The sequence below is a fragment of the Mirounga angustirostris genome, unplaced genomic scaffold (genome assembly GCF_029215605.1).
Source record: "Mirounga angustirostris isolate CCGP_5_RB_7025 unplaced genomic scaffold, mMirAng1.0.hap1 SCAF_15, whole genome shotgun sequence".
NCBI classification, from domain to species: domain Eukaryota; kingdom Metazoa; phylum Chordata; class Mammalia; order Carnivora; family Phocidae; genus Mirounga; species Mirounga angustirostris.
The window spans coordinates 27,941,015-27,957,178 of record NW_026991723.1 but is presented as its reverse complement, the minus strand read 5'-3'; the positions used below and the strand labels follow the sequence as shown (position 1 = coordinate 27,957,178).

The 16,164-nt window shown below is 40.5% G+C and overlaps 2 pseudogenes; one reads left to right on the top strand and one right to left on the bottom strand.

Moving 5' to 3' along the window:
* Positions 1–2,055: 2,055 nt before the first annotated feature.
* Positions 2,056–4,403, bottom strand: LOC123850246 (complement component 1 Q subcomponent-binding protein, mitochondrial-like; annotated as a pseudogene).
* A 1,276-nt stretch (positions 4,404–5,679) lies between these two features.
* LOC123849335 (peroxisomal acyl-coenzyme A oxidase 1-like) lies at positions 5,680–7,664 on the top strand (annotated as a pseudogene).
* Positions 7,665–16,164: the final 8,500 nt, after the last annotated feature.

Here is a 16,164-nt window from a genome sequence, read left to right as displayed (position 1 = left end):
CAGATGATCGCTGTGAGTTTCTGGCAGGCCTGTCATCCTCACCACTCTGTGATGAAGTCCTCCAAAGCAGCTGCAAATGAGGGAAGCCCAGCTCCGCATGCCAACTTCTCACCTCACCAGCCATAACCCTACACCGCAGGACCTTGCTGCTTTTCCACCTTCACCTGTTGGGCTCCCTACTTGCCCCTTAAAGTCCCCTGAGGAGAGCTATCAAAACACACGAGACACCTAGACCCCATTCCCAAAGACTTGGAGTCAGTTTTTCTCAGGAGGGCCCCAGGCCTCAGAGCTTTCCAAATCTTCCAGGTGATTCTAATAGCAGCCAAACTCAGAACCATGACAGACACTTCCTGGGGGTCAGCCTGAACACAGCAACTGTTTCCCACCTCACTTTGTCCTGCTAGACCTTCTGCCTCCATCCCAGTCCCTGCTATCTCCTTCTCTCAAAATCCTCTCTCTCTTGCAAGACTTCCCAAATCCCACCTTCTTCAAGAAGGCTTTGTCCCCTGGCTGTGACCCTTCCTTCCTAAGCACCCCCATTAGACTTTATTCATCCTTCTTGTGTGATCTTTATTTTGGCACATTTTGCACTGTAACTAGCTGGGTGTTTGCTTATGTACAAGACTGGAAGCTCCTTGAGGCTGATGGCCAGGGTTTATTCCTCTCTGCCGGGTCCCTTGGGGATACACATACATACACAAAGAGTGGGGAACCAAATTGCCCGAATCTTCACAATTATTTTAGTCAAACTCCACCCACACAGACTAAAATACAAAAATGTTTGTGGGAAATGGAAGGATAAATGAATCATATTCATTTTCAGGAAAACACAGCTAAATGCTTATTCCTTGAAAATATATTCTGCAGTTTAAATGTCTGTGCACTTACTGTGCGTGCTGGAAGTCCAATGGAGAAACTGCCCGTTGATGGGATGGGATCTAGGTGAATGGAGGGTCTTGGATTTAGAAATTCTGACTTCTTTGAAATGAACTCATAAATTTAATCTTCTTAATATCCTCTGGGAGGAAAAATATATCCAAAATTTTAGTTTAGTCCTACAAGTACAGAGAAAGCAAGTCCCAAAGAATCTATGAATGCCAATTAAGTGGGGAAGGAGAGAAAAAAATATATCTATCCTTTCCAAAATATGTACTCATCTCAAACTCTGATTCCTGGAAATAAGAGTGCTAATGGAAACATTGCCATAAAGTGGTGGTGTCCCATGGTCCTTGTCAGGATGCAAACCTGAATTGAGCAAGCCTCTGGATTTAGCTACCAGCTTACAGGAAACACAGGGACAGATAAATAGTTTAAAGGACAGGACAGGGGTGCAAGCAGCAAAATCCAGACTGGGAAAGTCTGTAGGGTAAATGATCTGGGTGTGTCAACAGATAAATTTCCAAGGGGGATAGAAGAGATAGAGAGGTAAGGTAAAAGAGAACTTAGGGGCATTTTCAACCTGCTGCAACACATTGCCTTTATTATGGTCCTGATTCAAGCAATAAACTATAAAACAAAAAACATTTATGAGGCAATTAGGGAAATGTGAACACAGAAGTTGTATTTGATAATAGTAAAAACTTACATATTTTGTGATAATGGTATAGATATAATTATTATATATTGCTATATATTATATATAATACCATTATTATATATATTATACATATGTACACATATAATGGCATAATATATAACAATATATTAATATATAATGGAAGAATTAATTATATCATTATATGTTAATATATGAGAATATATATCTTATTATATGTCATAATACATTATTAATATAATATATAATTCTATATTGCCATAAAATGAAGGTATTTCATGTGTTGTCTGCTCTACCAGCTCTTTTTTTTTTTAAGATTTTATTTATTTGACAGAGAGAGACACAGTGAGAGAAGGATCACAAGCAGGGGGAGTGGGAGAGGGAGAAGCAGGCTCTCCTCTGAGCAGGGAGCCCGATGCGGGGCTCGATCCCAGGACCCTGGGATCATGACCTGAGCTGAAGGCAACGCTTAACGACTGAGCCACCCAGATGCCTCTGCTCTACCAGCTCTTGACAAAACTGTTGCGGTCTTCGAGAAGAGTAATATATTCCCGGTGCTCCAGGGCTGTGCTGGGCTCCACCTACTCATCTGCAGAAGTGTTATTCACCACCCCGCGGTCCACCAGCAAATCCATTAGGTGGTCATAGAAGGCCCAGGCCAGGGACTCGGTGTTGAGTGTGTAAGTCATGTCCTTCCATTCAGACTCGCCAGTGGACTGAAAACTCACTTTCCTGATGGATAAATGTCATTTTTGTCCTCCTCTTCTTGTCCAACCTCATCTTCTGGATAGTGACAGTCCAGCACAAGGAACTTCTTGCCACCATTCTTTATAACTTCAGCCACAAAATTGGGAGTGGACGTCAATCAGGCTCCTGTTCTTCAACCTTCTGTCCTTGGGAGGGCTTCTCCTCCCCATGAAGGATGGGATGGTGGGATGCTCTTGTAAATGCTCTTGTAAATGTTTAAAATGACAGTGATCTTTTCTCCAGCAATTTTCCACACTAATTTGGCTTCTTCGCCATTCACTTCCAGCTCCCAACTTCCAGACATCTTTGGGAAAGGACTTATCCTTCTGTATCATCTTTTTCTCCTTGCAAATATATTCTGCAGAGTTTAAATGTCTGTGCGCTTACTGTGTGTGCTGGAAGTCCAATGGAGAAAGTCATGTCCATCATTTAAGAATTCAACAAATTTGTCACCTTAGGTGTGCAGCTCCCCACAGCCGTAGGCACAGGACCTGGCACAGCACACGGGAGTCCCAGTCCCTCGGAAGGCAGCTCCGCAGTGGCGGACTCCTTTGGGCACCAAGGTGGTTTAGTCTTGAAATCTTAGAGCAAAAATGTAGAGTTGAAATTATATAATGTCTGGGATTTGCTTCAAAATAACCCTGGTGTCAGGGAGTAAGTGAGGGTATAGACAAAATGAGATTGTCCCTGACTTAATTTTTGAACGAGTACCAGGAGTTTATTATATGATTCTCTACTTATGTCACATTTTTGCAAGAGCATCTAAAGTACTAACAAAAAGATATTAAAACATATTACACTAATTTAAGTAAAAGCAAATTACTAATAAAATCGCACAATCATCACATTTTTAAAAAAACATCTGGGACCAGTTTAATGGATAAAAACTGTCTGGGTTGCCCAACCTCTTGATTCCTTGTAGAATCCAGGTAAAGCATTTTCCAGCTAATAATTAGAGGGGGGTAAGCGCTTGAGGGAGAAATGTTGTTGATTCAAGAAAGTATTTGGTTCTTGCCTTAAAAGCTGATTAAAACAGAAATTAGAGTTTCAAAAAATTAAGGCAGTCTGGAGGGGAGGTGGGTGAGGGGGAAGGGATAAGTGGGGGATGGGCATTAAGGAGGGCATTTGATGTAATGACCATTGGGTGTTATATGCAACTGATGAATCACTAAATTCTACCTCTGAAACTAATAAAAAAAAATAAGGCCGTTTGACTTAGGATAAAAAAAAAAAAACAAAACACTGCCTGGTAGTGATAAGCAAACATCTGGAGGTTACAGAGTGAAAAATTGAGCAGAGAACAATTGGTTTTTACAAACTTTCAAGCCAACTGGGGAATAAAAAGTGGTAGAGAAGAGAAATACAAAATTGGGGGAAATGCCAAATCAGAGGGTAGGGGCTGGATTGCACGGAGATGACTGGTGAGATGTTGGTTGCTATTCTGTCATGGCATTTGCAAGGACACCCACAAGCCCCATTTTTTCCAATCTAGTCATGTGTGTAAGATGAGAAGGAATCCATAATCTGCCTTTGAACATGAACTTCTGGAGAGTGACCAACAATGAAGAGAAAAAAAAAGATCAATGTCAAGCTGAAATGGAGCAAGCAGAAGGGAAAGAAGTCAGCATGGCTTGGTGTAAGAAAATGTATAAACCGCCCCCCGCCCCCTCTGAATTCTTCCTATTCCTGCCTGTTCTCAGGGCAGGGCATCAGCTATACTGGTAACCTGAACTGATCATCCCAGGAAAGGGTTGTTGTAGGAAAATGAACTGAGAAAAGAGAACAGACTCCAAGTGACTCAGGACAAAGAAAGAACTTGTGGGGTCACTGCATTCACATCACCTGACACACATATGCTATAAGAAAGGATTACCTGGGCTTCCAGGAGTGCAAAGCCAGCCAAAGAGGGTAAGTGAAGGGAGAGAGGCAGAGCCCAGCAAAAATCAGGGACATGCAGGTGAAGGTGGTGTCAGAGACCACCGAAACTTCCTTCAAACATCCACCTCCCAAAGCATATCTGGGGTCCCTTGAAATCATGGGCAGCTGCACTGTGTGTCTTCTATGTCAAGTGTTCTCATGGGATTGTCCCTTCTATACTCATGGAACCTCAGAGAAGCCTCAGGAATGTCTAGACAGGGCAAGATGGAGGCCGGAGGGTGGGGAGTACATAGGAGACTTGGCTGAAATTTTGCATGCGAAGCTGTCAGACATCTGGATACAACTGATAAAATGCTTGATGTGTGGAATAGCTGTGTTAGAGACTGCAGATGGTTCTTAGAAATCTAAAAAAATTTTTTTTAAAAATTAACTCCAGAAAAAGCAAAATTTTGTACAAGAAGAGAATGTATTTTCAATACATTACATGGCTCAGTGTGAATAATATTCATGTTACCATAATAATGTAAGCAATGGAAGTTCATTTATTAAAAAAAATTAACAACTCTATTGGGTGAAAGGGTAGGACATTTATGTGGGGAGGTAGGTAGGCTAAATTCTCAATTTTCATAATATGAAAACAAAGACTACTTAAAGGTGGTTGGAATCAAGAAATTAGCAGTATATTGGCTGGTTATTTTGAAATATGGATCTAAATACCACAAGAAACATTAAGAATATTTGGAAGTGGTTGCCCCTGGAAAGCTGAAATTGAGGACAGAAAGCCTGAGGCAAGGAATGCTAGATTCCTTTCTTTTGGGAGGGGGAAGGCAGTTATATTTGAGCTTTTAAGCCATAAACATATTACTTAAATTTAAAAAAATTAAAAAATGTGTAAGATATTTGTGTGTCACTAATGACTGGACTAGTCATTAGTAAATTCTTCTGATTTTTAGAACCTATAATTCTCTACCAAAATATGTAAAAGCTTTCAACATAGTGTCTGGGGCAGAGGAGGTGCTTAGCCACTGTTACTTACCAGAAGCTTCCAGAGTCACAAATACTGTGCCTCTATTGGGAGTGGCTTTGTCGGTTGAGCATGGGCTTCCACTTTTGACGTGAAAATCTGCTTTAGCTCTCTGCTTTGCCTTTGTGCTTGTGTATAGACATGGGTCTATGTGTTACACTGTTGTCAATCAAAAAAAGACTTTTTTTTTATTATGTTATGTTAATCACCATACATTACATCATTAGTTTTTGATGTAGTGTTCCATGATTCATTGTTTGCATATAACACCCAGTGCTACATGCAGAACGTGCCCTCTTTATTACCCATCACCAGGCTAACCCATCCTCCCACCCCCCTCCCCTCTAGAACCTTCAGTTTGTTTTTCAGAGTCCGTATCAAAAAAAGACTTTAAAAAATAATTTTGTTGGGACACCCGTCACCGCCGCCGCCACCACTTCCACCTCTGCCGCCACCCACGATGCGTGTCGCCACCATGAACCAAGATCTTCGCAGGGAGCGGGAAGCCGCTAGCTTCAACCCAGAGCTGCTCACTCACTTCCTGGACTGCAGCCCTGCACCACGGACAGATTGAGAACCTGATCCTGAATGACCCAGACTTCCAGCACGAGGACTTGAATTTCCTCACTCGCAGCCAGCGTTACGAGATGGCTGTTAGGAAGAGTGCCAACATGGTGAAGAAGATGAGGGAATTTGGTATCGCAGACCCAGAGGAAATCATGTGGTTTAAAAAGAACTCATCTCTGAGGCTTGGAAACCACAGCCACTTAACGATCCCGAAACTCAGGAATTCATTCTCAACAGCGCTAATGTGACCTCCATCAAGTGGTGGCCTGGTGGACTTGGGAAGACTTCAAATCATGCAACAGTTCTTGCCCAACTCATCACTAAGGGGAAATGCTACGGATTATATGCCTTCATCGTACCCATTCGTGAAATTGGGACCCATAAGCCTTTGCCAGGTATTACCGTGGGAGATATCGGCCCCAAATTTGGCTATGATGAGATGGATAATGGCTACCCGAAGATGGACAATTATCGTATTCCCAGAGAAAACATGCTGATGAAGTATGCCCAGGTGAAGCCTGATGGCACATACCCGAAACCTGTGAGTAACAAGCTGACCTACGGGACCATGGTGTTTGTCAGCTCCTTCCTTGTAGGAGAGGCCGCTCGGTCTCTGTCCAAGGCTTGCACCATTGCCATCCGATACAGCACTGTGAGGCACCAGTCTGAAATCAAGCCAGGTGCACCAGAACCACAGATTTTGGATTTTCAGACCCAGCAGTATAAACTCTTCCCACTCCTGGCCACTGCCTATGCCTTCCAGTTTGTAGATGCGTACATGAAGGAGACCTACCATCGAATTAATGAGGACATTGGCCAAGCGGATCTGAGTGAACTGCCTGAGCTCCACGCCCTCACTTTCACCTCCTGGACAGCTAATGCTGCTATCGAACCCTGTCGGATGGCGCTTGGCGGACATGGCTACTCCCAGAGCAGTGGCCTTCCAAATGTCTATGTCACTTTTACCCCCACCTGCACCTTTGAGGGAGAGACCACCGTCATGATGCTGCAGACGGCTAGGTTCCTGATGAAAAGTTACGACCAAGTGCACTCAGGGAAGTTGGTGTGCGGCATGGGGTCCTACTTGACTGACCTGCCCACTCAGCGCATCCAGCTGCCGCAGGTGGCCGTGTGGCCAACTGTGGTGGACGTCGACAGCCCTGACAGCCTAACGCAAGCATACAGACTTTGTGCAGCCAGATTGGTAGAACTTGTTGCAAAACACCTTCAAAATGAAGTGATTCACAGAAAAAGCAAAGAGGTAGCATGGAACCTAGCTTCCGTTGACCTTGTTCGAGCAAGCAAGGCACATTGTCGCTATGTGGCAGTTAAGCTCTTTTCAGAAAAACCTCAAAATTCAAGGTAAATCTGTCCATACTGTCTTAAGGAATTTATGTCTCTTGTATTGTCTGTATGGAATCAGTCAGAAGGCAGGGGATTTTCTTCAGGGAAGCATCATGACAGAATCTCAGATTACCCAAGTAAATCAGCGCATAAAGGAGTTGCTGATTGCAATTTGCCCAGATGCTGTTGCTTTGGTGGATGCGTTTGATTTTCAGGATGTGACACTTGGCTCTGTGCTTGGCCGTTATGATGGGAACGTGTTATGAGAATTTGTTTGAGTGGGCCAAGAAATCCCCACTGAACAAATCAGAGGTCCACGAGTCTTACTTCAAGTACCTGAAACCACTGCAGTCCAAGCTCTGAAGGGTCGTGGGAACAAGGGCCATTCGCTCCAGAAACAGCTGGACTCGACACCCTTTACACTTGTCACACAAAGCTGCTTGGGATCTTGACCAAACTCAGAGAGCTATAGAGCAAGTGATAAATTGAGCCCTTTCCTCTTTTTATAAATGAAGAAAAAAAATGAACAGATTTCAGAGATTAAATGAAAAAAAAATGGAAAAATAATAATTTTGTTATTGAAGCATAACATACACATGGTAAAATACACAAATCTTAAGTGCGCAGCTTGGTAAGTTTTTTGCAAAGTGAACACACCTACATAATCAGTACTGATCAAGAAGAAGAACATTACTAGGAGCCCTACCAAATAACTATCCCCTCCACCCTCTCCAAAGGTAACTAGTACTCTCAGTTCCAAACCAAATATAGTATGTATTCTTTTGTGTCTAAACGTTCCTTTCCCTCAAGTTTCTTTATGTAATTCATCAATTGCTATTTACCACAATGTATCTATGTTCATAGGTGAGTAACACTGCTGTGAATAATCTGAATTTCTGTTGGGTAATTACCTATGGGAGGAACCGGATGCCACAGGTGTTCTTAATGGTCAGCATTAACAGATACTATCAAGTACTCCTCCAAAGTGATTTTTCCCAATGTACAGTCCCAAAGGCTATATATGACTGTGGCCACGAACCTCAGTTTTGCCAACAGTTATATTGTCAGCTTAAAAAATACTAGGCTCCTCAGTGAGTGGTATCTTATTATGGTTTTAATTTCCCTTTCCCAGTGGACTAATAAGTAGAGAAATTTTCATAGATTTTATGATTTTCTTTTTATATTTTTAGCTTGGCATTCATTGTGCATCTTGAATCCACAATTTGATATCTTTATTCAGGTTTAAAAAAATTCTCAATCACCATCATTTCAAATAATACTTTTATTCAATCCTCCTTTTCCTCCTGGGACTTCAACAAAGCATAGATTAAGATTTTCTACCATGCCTCTTGTCTTGCCCTTTTCTCTAGATTTTCTATTTTCTGGTCTCTTTGTGCTTCATTATATATATGTATCTGATCTAATTTATAATCAAGTGTCTAATATGACAATAAACCCATTTGACAAGCTTTTAATATCAATAAATTACTATATTTTTCAGCTCTAGAATTGTCATGTTTAAAATATTTTCCAGTTTACAAAAAAAATCATCTCATTTAATTCCTCAAACATACCCAGAATCATGTTTTTCAAGTCTGTAGCTGATAACTCTAGTTTCGGGTTACTTTTTTCTCTTTCTTTTCAGTCAACTGATTTCAAATAAACTCTTGTATTCTTATATGCCTGGTTATTTTTTTAAATATATATATATTTTTACTTTGGAATACATTTAGATGTACAGAAAAGTTGCCAAATTCAGAGTTCCCATATATCCCTCATCCAGTTTTAGTTTCTCTTCATGTTTTCATCTTACATCATGATGGTACAAATTTCAAAACGAGGACACCAAAATTACTATTAACTGAATTCTAAACTTTTCCTGGCTATTCTTGATTGGTGTCAGGCATTTTTAATGATTGTAATAATTGTAAAGACAATTTGAAGCATTGATGCCATTATCTTTCTACAGTGAGAATTTACTTTTTCTTCTTTTGACATGTCGCTGAGTGAAGGGAAGATCATCTTATTCCACACAGGAATTGAAATAATCTGAACATGGATTTCAATCATCCTGAGGGCCAATCCATGTCTGGTTTACCTTTATCCTTTCTACTGTATCCATTTGGAGTCCCAACCAAAGCCCTGGGAGGTTTATCACGGCTACTCCTTGTTGGTTCGTGAACTCCATTTTTTCCCCCATATATGTGAGACTACCAAAAGCTCTGTCCAGCTTCTTAGTCTTGCAGCCCCTACTTTCACTTTCAGAATTAGTAATGAGCTTGAGGGGAAAAGTGTTTCCATATATGCACATCTTACATCCCTTGGTGTCTTTCAGATCTTGAACCTGCAAATTTTCCTGTCCTGTCTACTCTCTGATGACTTCAAGTGGAATATATATATATATATTTTTTATTTATATATTCATCTATATCTATATATACTTTTTTTTTCCTGAATCCAACTTGTCTAGTTGTTCTTAGAGGCTGAGTTGGCCCCCAAATAGACTAGCCATTTACTAGAAGTTAAACTTTCAAAAAAGTTTTTTTAATTTTAAAATTTGTGGTAAAATACACATGCCACAACATTTACCACTTAAAAATATTTTTCCTTTTTTTCAATTTAAATTCAATTAATTAACATATAATGTATTATTGGTTTCAGAGGTAGAGATCAATGATTCATCAGTCTTATATAATACCCAGTGCTCATTACATCATGTGTCTTCTTTAATGTCTATCACCCAGTTACCCCATCCCCCCCATCTTAACCATTTTTAAGTGTGTAGTTCAGTGGCATGAAGTACATTCACACTGTTGTGCAGCCATCACACCATCCATCCACAGAATCCTTTTTATTTTTTATTTTTTAAAAAGATTTTATTTATTTATTTGAGAGAGAGAGAGTGCACAAGCGGGCGGAGGGGCAGAGAGAGAGGGAGAAGCAGGCTCCCCACTGAGCAGGGAGCCCAAGGCAACATGGGGCTAGATCTCAGGACCCCAGGATCATGATCTGAGCCAAAGGTAGATGCTTAACTGACTGAGCCACCCAGGTATCCCCAGAACTCTGTTTATCTTGCAAAACTGAAACTCTGTACCAATGAACCAACAACTCCTCATTCCCCTCTTCCCCCAGCCCCTAGCAACCACCATTCTATTTTCTGTCTTTATGAAAATGACTACTCTAAGGATTTCCTATGAAGTGAAATCCTACAGTATTTATCTTTTTGTGGCTGACTTATTTCACTTAGCATAATGTCCTCGAGTTTCCTCCATGTTGTCAGCATTTCCCTCCTTTTTTAAGGCCGAATAATATTCTACTGTATGTATATATCCCATTTCGTTTATCCACTTGGGTTGCTTCCCTCCCAGGGCTTTGGTTGGGATTTCAAATGGATACAGTAGAAAGGATAAAGGTAAACCAGACATGGATTGGCCCTCAGGATGATTGAAATCCATGTTCAGATTATTTCAATTCCTGTGTGGAATAAGATGATCTTCCCTTCACTCAGCAACATGTCAAAAGAAGAAAAAGTAAATTCTCACTGTAGGAAGATAATGGCATCAATGCTTCAAATTGTCTTTACAATTATTACAATCATTAAAAATGCCTGACACCAATCAAGAATAGCCAGGAAAAGTTTAGAATTCAGTTAATAGTAATGTTGGTGTCCTCGTTTTGAAATTTGTACCATGATGATGTAAGATGGGTTGCTTCTATCTTTTGATTCCCGTGAGTAATGGTATTATGAACGTGAGTGTATAAATATCTGCTTTCAACTCTTTTGGGTACATATGCAGAACTGGAATTGCTACTTTTTGGAGGAACCACTGTTTTCTAATGGCTGCACCATTTTACATTCCCACCAACAGTGCACAAGTGTTCCAATGTCTCGATATCTTCTCCAACACTTGTTATTTCCTTTTCTTCTTTCATTTTTCTTTTATATTAGCCATCCTAACAGATGCAATATGGTATCTCATTGTGGTTTGGACCAACATAATTTTGATGTTTATTGCTTAAATTTGCAGTTTGGATTTTATTTTATATCTGTAGATTATCTTTGGAAGGAACCGGTAAGTCTCCCTAAATAGTGTGTAGCAGGGACTCAGCTTGAGCTGAGCTGAATATTTTATTTGTCAGAGCTTCCAGGTGAACTGATGTGATAAGCCAGTTGGAAGTCTGTCTTGATGATGGTGAAGCCTCAGTAAAGGCTAAGGGCTATTCTGGTCCAATGTTGTCTGTCACTTATTTCTGCCCCAGGCCCATTCCCTTGGACTCCTGTATCCCTTGGATCCTAAGAAAAAGCTCATATTAGTACCAAACTAAAAAAGTGATTTTGATTAAAATCTGTTTATGACATTGCTTTGTGTCTCCCTAAGACACAGTGAGACAGGAAGTCGTCTGGCTCTGAGTACATCTTCCAAAGTGGGAGCAATTGGTTTATAAGACACAGCGAAGGTGGTCAGAGGTGGAGTGGAGTTTGTCCACGTGCTTGCTCTACTCACAAGGAAGCTGACTGTGTTCTGAGGGGCAGTGGATTTTTGCTGCAAGGGACAGCAGCACCTGGGGGATGTCAAGAAACATCTGACCAGACTTGTTAGTAAGCTCATCCGAGCCACCCTTGATTATGTCAGAAATATTTAGGGGAACTTTTTATAGAGAATAAATTTAGAGTACGAAGGAGAGAACTGGTTGGGTGAAATATGGACTATTTTTGTTAATGTGACTTCATTTGTACCCAGAGCTGGTGAAATCTCAGGAACTTAAGATGCATGCAGGTAGAAGGTTTTGGGATCTAGTTGTTAAAAAGAGGCTAGCTGGAGCCTGCTGGGTTTAGCAGCAATCTGAGGAAACCTATCCCCTAGTTCTTCACACACATTCCTGAGACATAAATCACCCACATTTCTGGAGGCCATTTCTTCCATAGCATTTCTCACTTTGTTGTACTAAAAAAACAACAACAAACCCCCCTCATGTTCATATATTTTCAGGAAGTGATATCATATGTACATAATGGTAGGATTAGCCTCAGGATTTTGCTCTATTGAAAGACAACAAAAGAAAGCTTTGTCAGTAATTACTCACAAACTTATTGTTGGTGTCATGTAACTGTATATGCAGTGATTGCACCAGAAAAACAAGAACTATATGCAGCTGTGCCTAAGTCCCAGCACAACCCACGTATTATCAGTAATAATGGTAATCAAACTAGCTTATTCTTAGGCCCTTAAAAGATCTTGGTTTAGTTGTAATGCCTATGTTAACTGTCTAAATACAATTTGAAGTAGGTCCACTTTTAATACCCAGTGTGAATAGAAGGGAAAGTGGGGTGTGTGTGTATGTGTGTGTGTGTGAGTGTGTGTGTGTGTCCGACCTACAAGAAATCTTTTTCTGTATTGGTAAAAACATGTGAACACATACTTACATGCAAACACTTTTAATAGAAACCTAGAATATGGATGAATATGACATAGTTTTTGCCCTCAATGAACATAAAATCTAATTAGACACTGTTTATTTCACCTGGAGAACAGAACTTCTTAGGAATGGGATAAAGTTTGGATTATAACTTGAAGTACCAGATGAGCTAGAGCTCAGGTTTGATCAGGCCTGAAGGGTTAGCAAGAGTCCCAGCACCAAAGGTTAAAGCAACAAGGTGGAAAAACAAAAGCTAGTTAGGTTGAGATATCCCTAGAAAGCCTGAGGGAGAATTTGTGACATAAAGTTCCAGTTGCTTTGGCAAAGAAAATGGCCAGAATCTTTCTAAGAGCAAAGGAGAAAGCTGATCTCTAAAAGTAAGGCAACCACATTGAAATTTTTGCTTTGAGTCTCCTATGTGCAAAAACTGTAACTTTATTTTCTATTACTGAACTCATCTTTCTCTGGAGTCCTCCAGCTGATGTAAACTTGCCAAATTGAAGGTAACCCAATCTCTTTTGGTTTAAATTCAAGTTCAGTTCAAGGTTAAGTCTCTATCAGGATGGCTCCTCTCTTCCCTCCCCTCTTTAATCTCCCAAGCTGGAGGCTATGTGTGTGGGGGTGGGGAGCAGGGTGTTCCCACTACCTCCTGGCAGTAAGAGCTGGGAGGACAGAAGTCTGAATACTATGCTTGGTCTTCACAGGTTCTTAATACACTAGGGCCAGATAATAAGGAAATGGTGACTTCTGGTTCTACTGGGTACTGGCAGTGGCAGCTGCAGCATGTGTAGGTAGGATAAGTTATGGTCCCTTCTTTCCTCATGGATAAGATGCCATGTTGATTGTTCTTGGGAATTTGTCAATATCCCCAAGTTGGGCCTAACTTTCTTTCTTGTTCTGTAGATTTGGCAAGGTCTTGCCAAGTCTACCCTGGAGTCCTAGGTGTGGGCACACCATGTTAGAACCCCAGTGGTTTCTTTGCCCCACTGTGGTAGTTCTCCCTGGCAAGCTAGCTAGCCTTTTCCTTCAGTTATCTTTTGTGCACCAGCTACAGCACTTGCAGAAACTGCTGGAGCTTTCATGTAGTGCAGGGAGACTAGGAAATGACATTTTAGGCTCATCTGTTTAAAAATCCCATATTGCCCTTGCTATTCTACTGTGCTTGCACATAAGAAAGTGGAAAGCCAGTCTGGATGTTCTCAGATTCCCCTTCATCTATCCAAGATTTCCATCAGAGTTTTTGTTGTTTTACACTCTCCCTTTGCCTTAGCCTAGGACTGTCTGGGACTCTGGCCGACTTCTCAGTCAAGTTTCCATTTCTCTATCTCCTCCACCCTGTCCTGTCCATCTTCTCTAGTGAAGAGGCCCTTTCTTTTCTCTTGGGTCAGAACTTCCCTTCTTCATCCTCCTCTTTTTTTCAACCCTATGTCCACATAAAGACACTGTTTTCTGAGTAGACCAGCACCACTATATAATGGAGATATTTATTAAAGGAAAGACATAAAAATATATAAGGAGGAATTCAGAGGAAAAAATTATTCTCAAAAAAGCCTGGCTTTGAACAATATTGTCTTCCTATGAATCCAGAATAATCAACTTTGTGAATGCAAGAAGTATTATGATCTCTTTATTGAAGGAATATCTATCCCTGCTTCCCTGGGATAATAGTCTCATGAATTATCTCAATGGGAGATAATTCACAAGACACTTTATTTGCTGGAGGATGAAAAGTACTTTGCATCTATTTTCAATGTACCCACATACCCCCAGCTACTGAGTAGATAAATGCTTCTAAAGTTCCATCATGCCCATTTTTTTAAATTGTTATGTTAATCACCATACATTACATCATTAGTTTTTGATGTAGTGTTCCATGATTCATTGTTTGCATATAACACCCAGTGCTTCATGCAGAACGTGCCCTCTTTAATACCCATCAACAGGCTAACCCATCCTCCCACCAACCTCCCCTCTAGAACCCTCAGTTTGTTTTTCAGAGTCCATCGTCTCTCATGGTTCATCTCCCCCTCCGATTTCCCCCCCTACATTCTTCCCCTCCTGCTATCTTCTTCTTTTTTTTTTCTTTTTAACATATAATGTATTATTTGTTTCAGAGGTACAGATCTGTGATTCAACAGTCTTGCACACTTCACAGTGCTCACCATAGAGCATACACTCCCCAATGTCTATCACCCAGCCACCCCATCCCTCCCACCTCCCACCACTCCAGCAACCCTCAGTTTGTTTCCTGAGATTAAGAATTCCTCATATCAGTGAGGTCATATGATACATGTCTTTCTCTGATTGACTTAATTCGCTCAGCATAACACCCTCCAGTTCCATCCACGTCGTTGCAAATGTATCATGCCCATCTTTTCTACCATGTTCTTCTTCAGTGTGTCTACTTTGAGTTGGGCAATAAAAAAAGGCAACTAGGGGCACCTGGGTGGTGCAGTAGGTTAAGCTTCCAACACTAGGTTTCCACTCAAGTTGTGATCTCAGGGTAGTGAGACAGCCCAGTGATGGGCTCCACGCTCAGAACAGAGTCTGCTTAAGTTTCTCTTTCCCTCTCTCTCTGCCCCTCCCCCTGCAAATAAATAAATAAATCTTAAAAAAAAAAAAGACAGGTAATTATACCTCAGGAGTATGGACAGGTGTCCTTAATAAGTAATCACTTGGAGTGATGTGTGGGTGCACAGATACTCACAGGCTCTCCATACATCCTACTCCATGTTATAACTTTGATATCAAATGGTACATGTCACTAGGTTACTTTTTCAAAGCATTCCCTTGAAGTTCAACTTTTATTTTCTTCTTCAAGCAATGATGCAGATAAGATAGAATATCAACTCATCAAGGCAAGGCTCTATTTCCCAAGGGCTCTTCTCATGTAATTATTTTTTTATCTGAAAAAGAATTTAAGTAGTATAAATTCTTCCTAGACATGAATAAATCATTTGTTTTATAGGTGAGTTTTAACTTCCTAATTACTCTTGCCTGAAATTCTTCCTACACACTGAGTTAGATTTTCCTTTTAAGTACAAGCCAACCAGGAGACAATTGGAATTGCTGAAATTTGCCCATAAATAACAATAGTCCTGTGGAGTTTATGTTCTAATCCTGGCTATTTCCATATTGTCCATCATCACAGGCATAAAAGAATAGAATTTTGTGGAGGCAAAAGATAAAATTAATTAGGAATGGCAACCAGATTGTAATGCCTTGATGTGCCTTACATTAATTTAATTAAAATATAGTTGATAAATACTTATGTGCCAGTCATTGGGCTGGAAGGAGATGCAAAGATGAGTTTATAATATTTTTAAATGATTAAGTATTAAAACCATCACTTACTAATACATAGATAGCTGGACCTATGTTAGGTCAGTTTATTACAAAATAAAATATAATTTATTCAGTAACCACTGATCAGATCTGGCTTCCTCGCCAAGGACTGCGCCCTCCGACACAGGAGCAAGTAAGATGTTATTATCCTAATTCATAATTCTATTACTAATCTCACCATTTTTATCCCTCTGCATAAGGATTTGCTGTGAGTCTTTAAAAAAAATAAGATTCATAACTATTTTAACAAGAGTCAACAATGAATTATCTGGATTTGCCAGGCAGT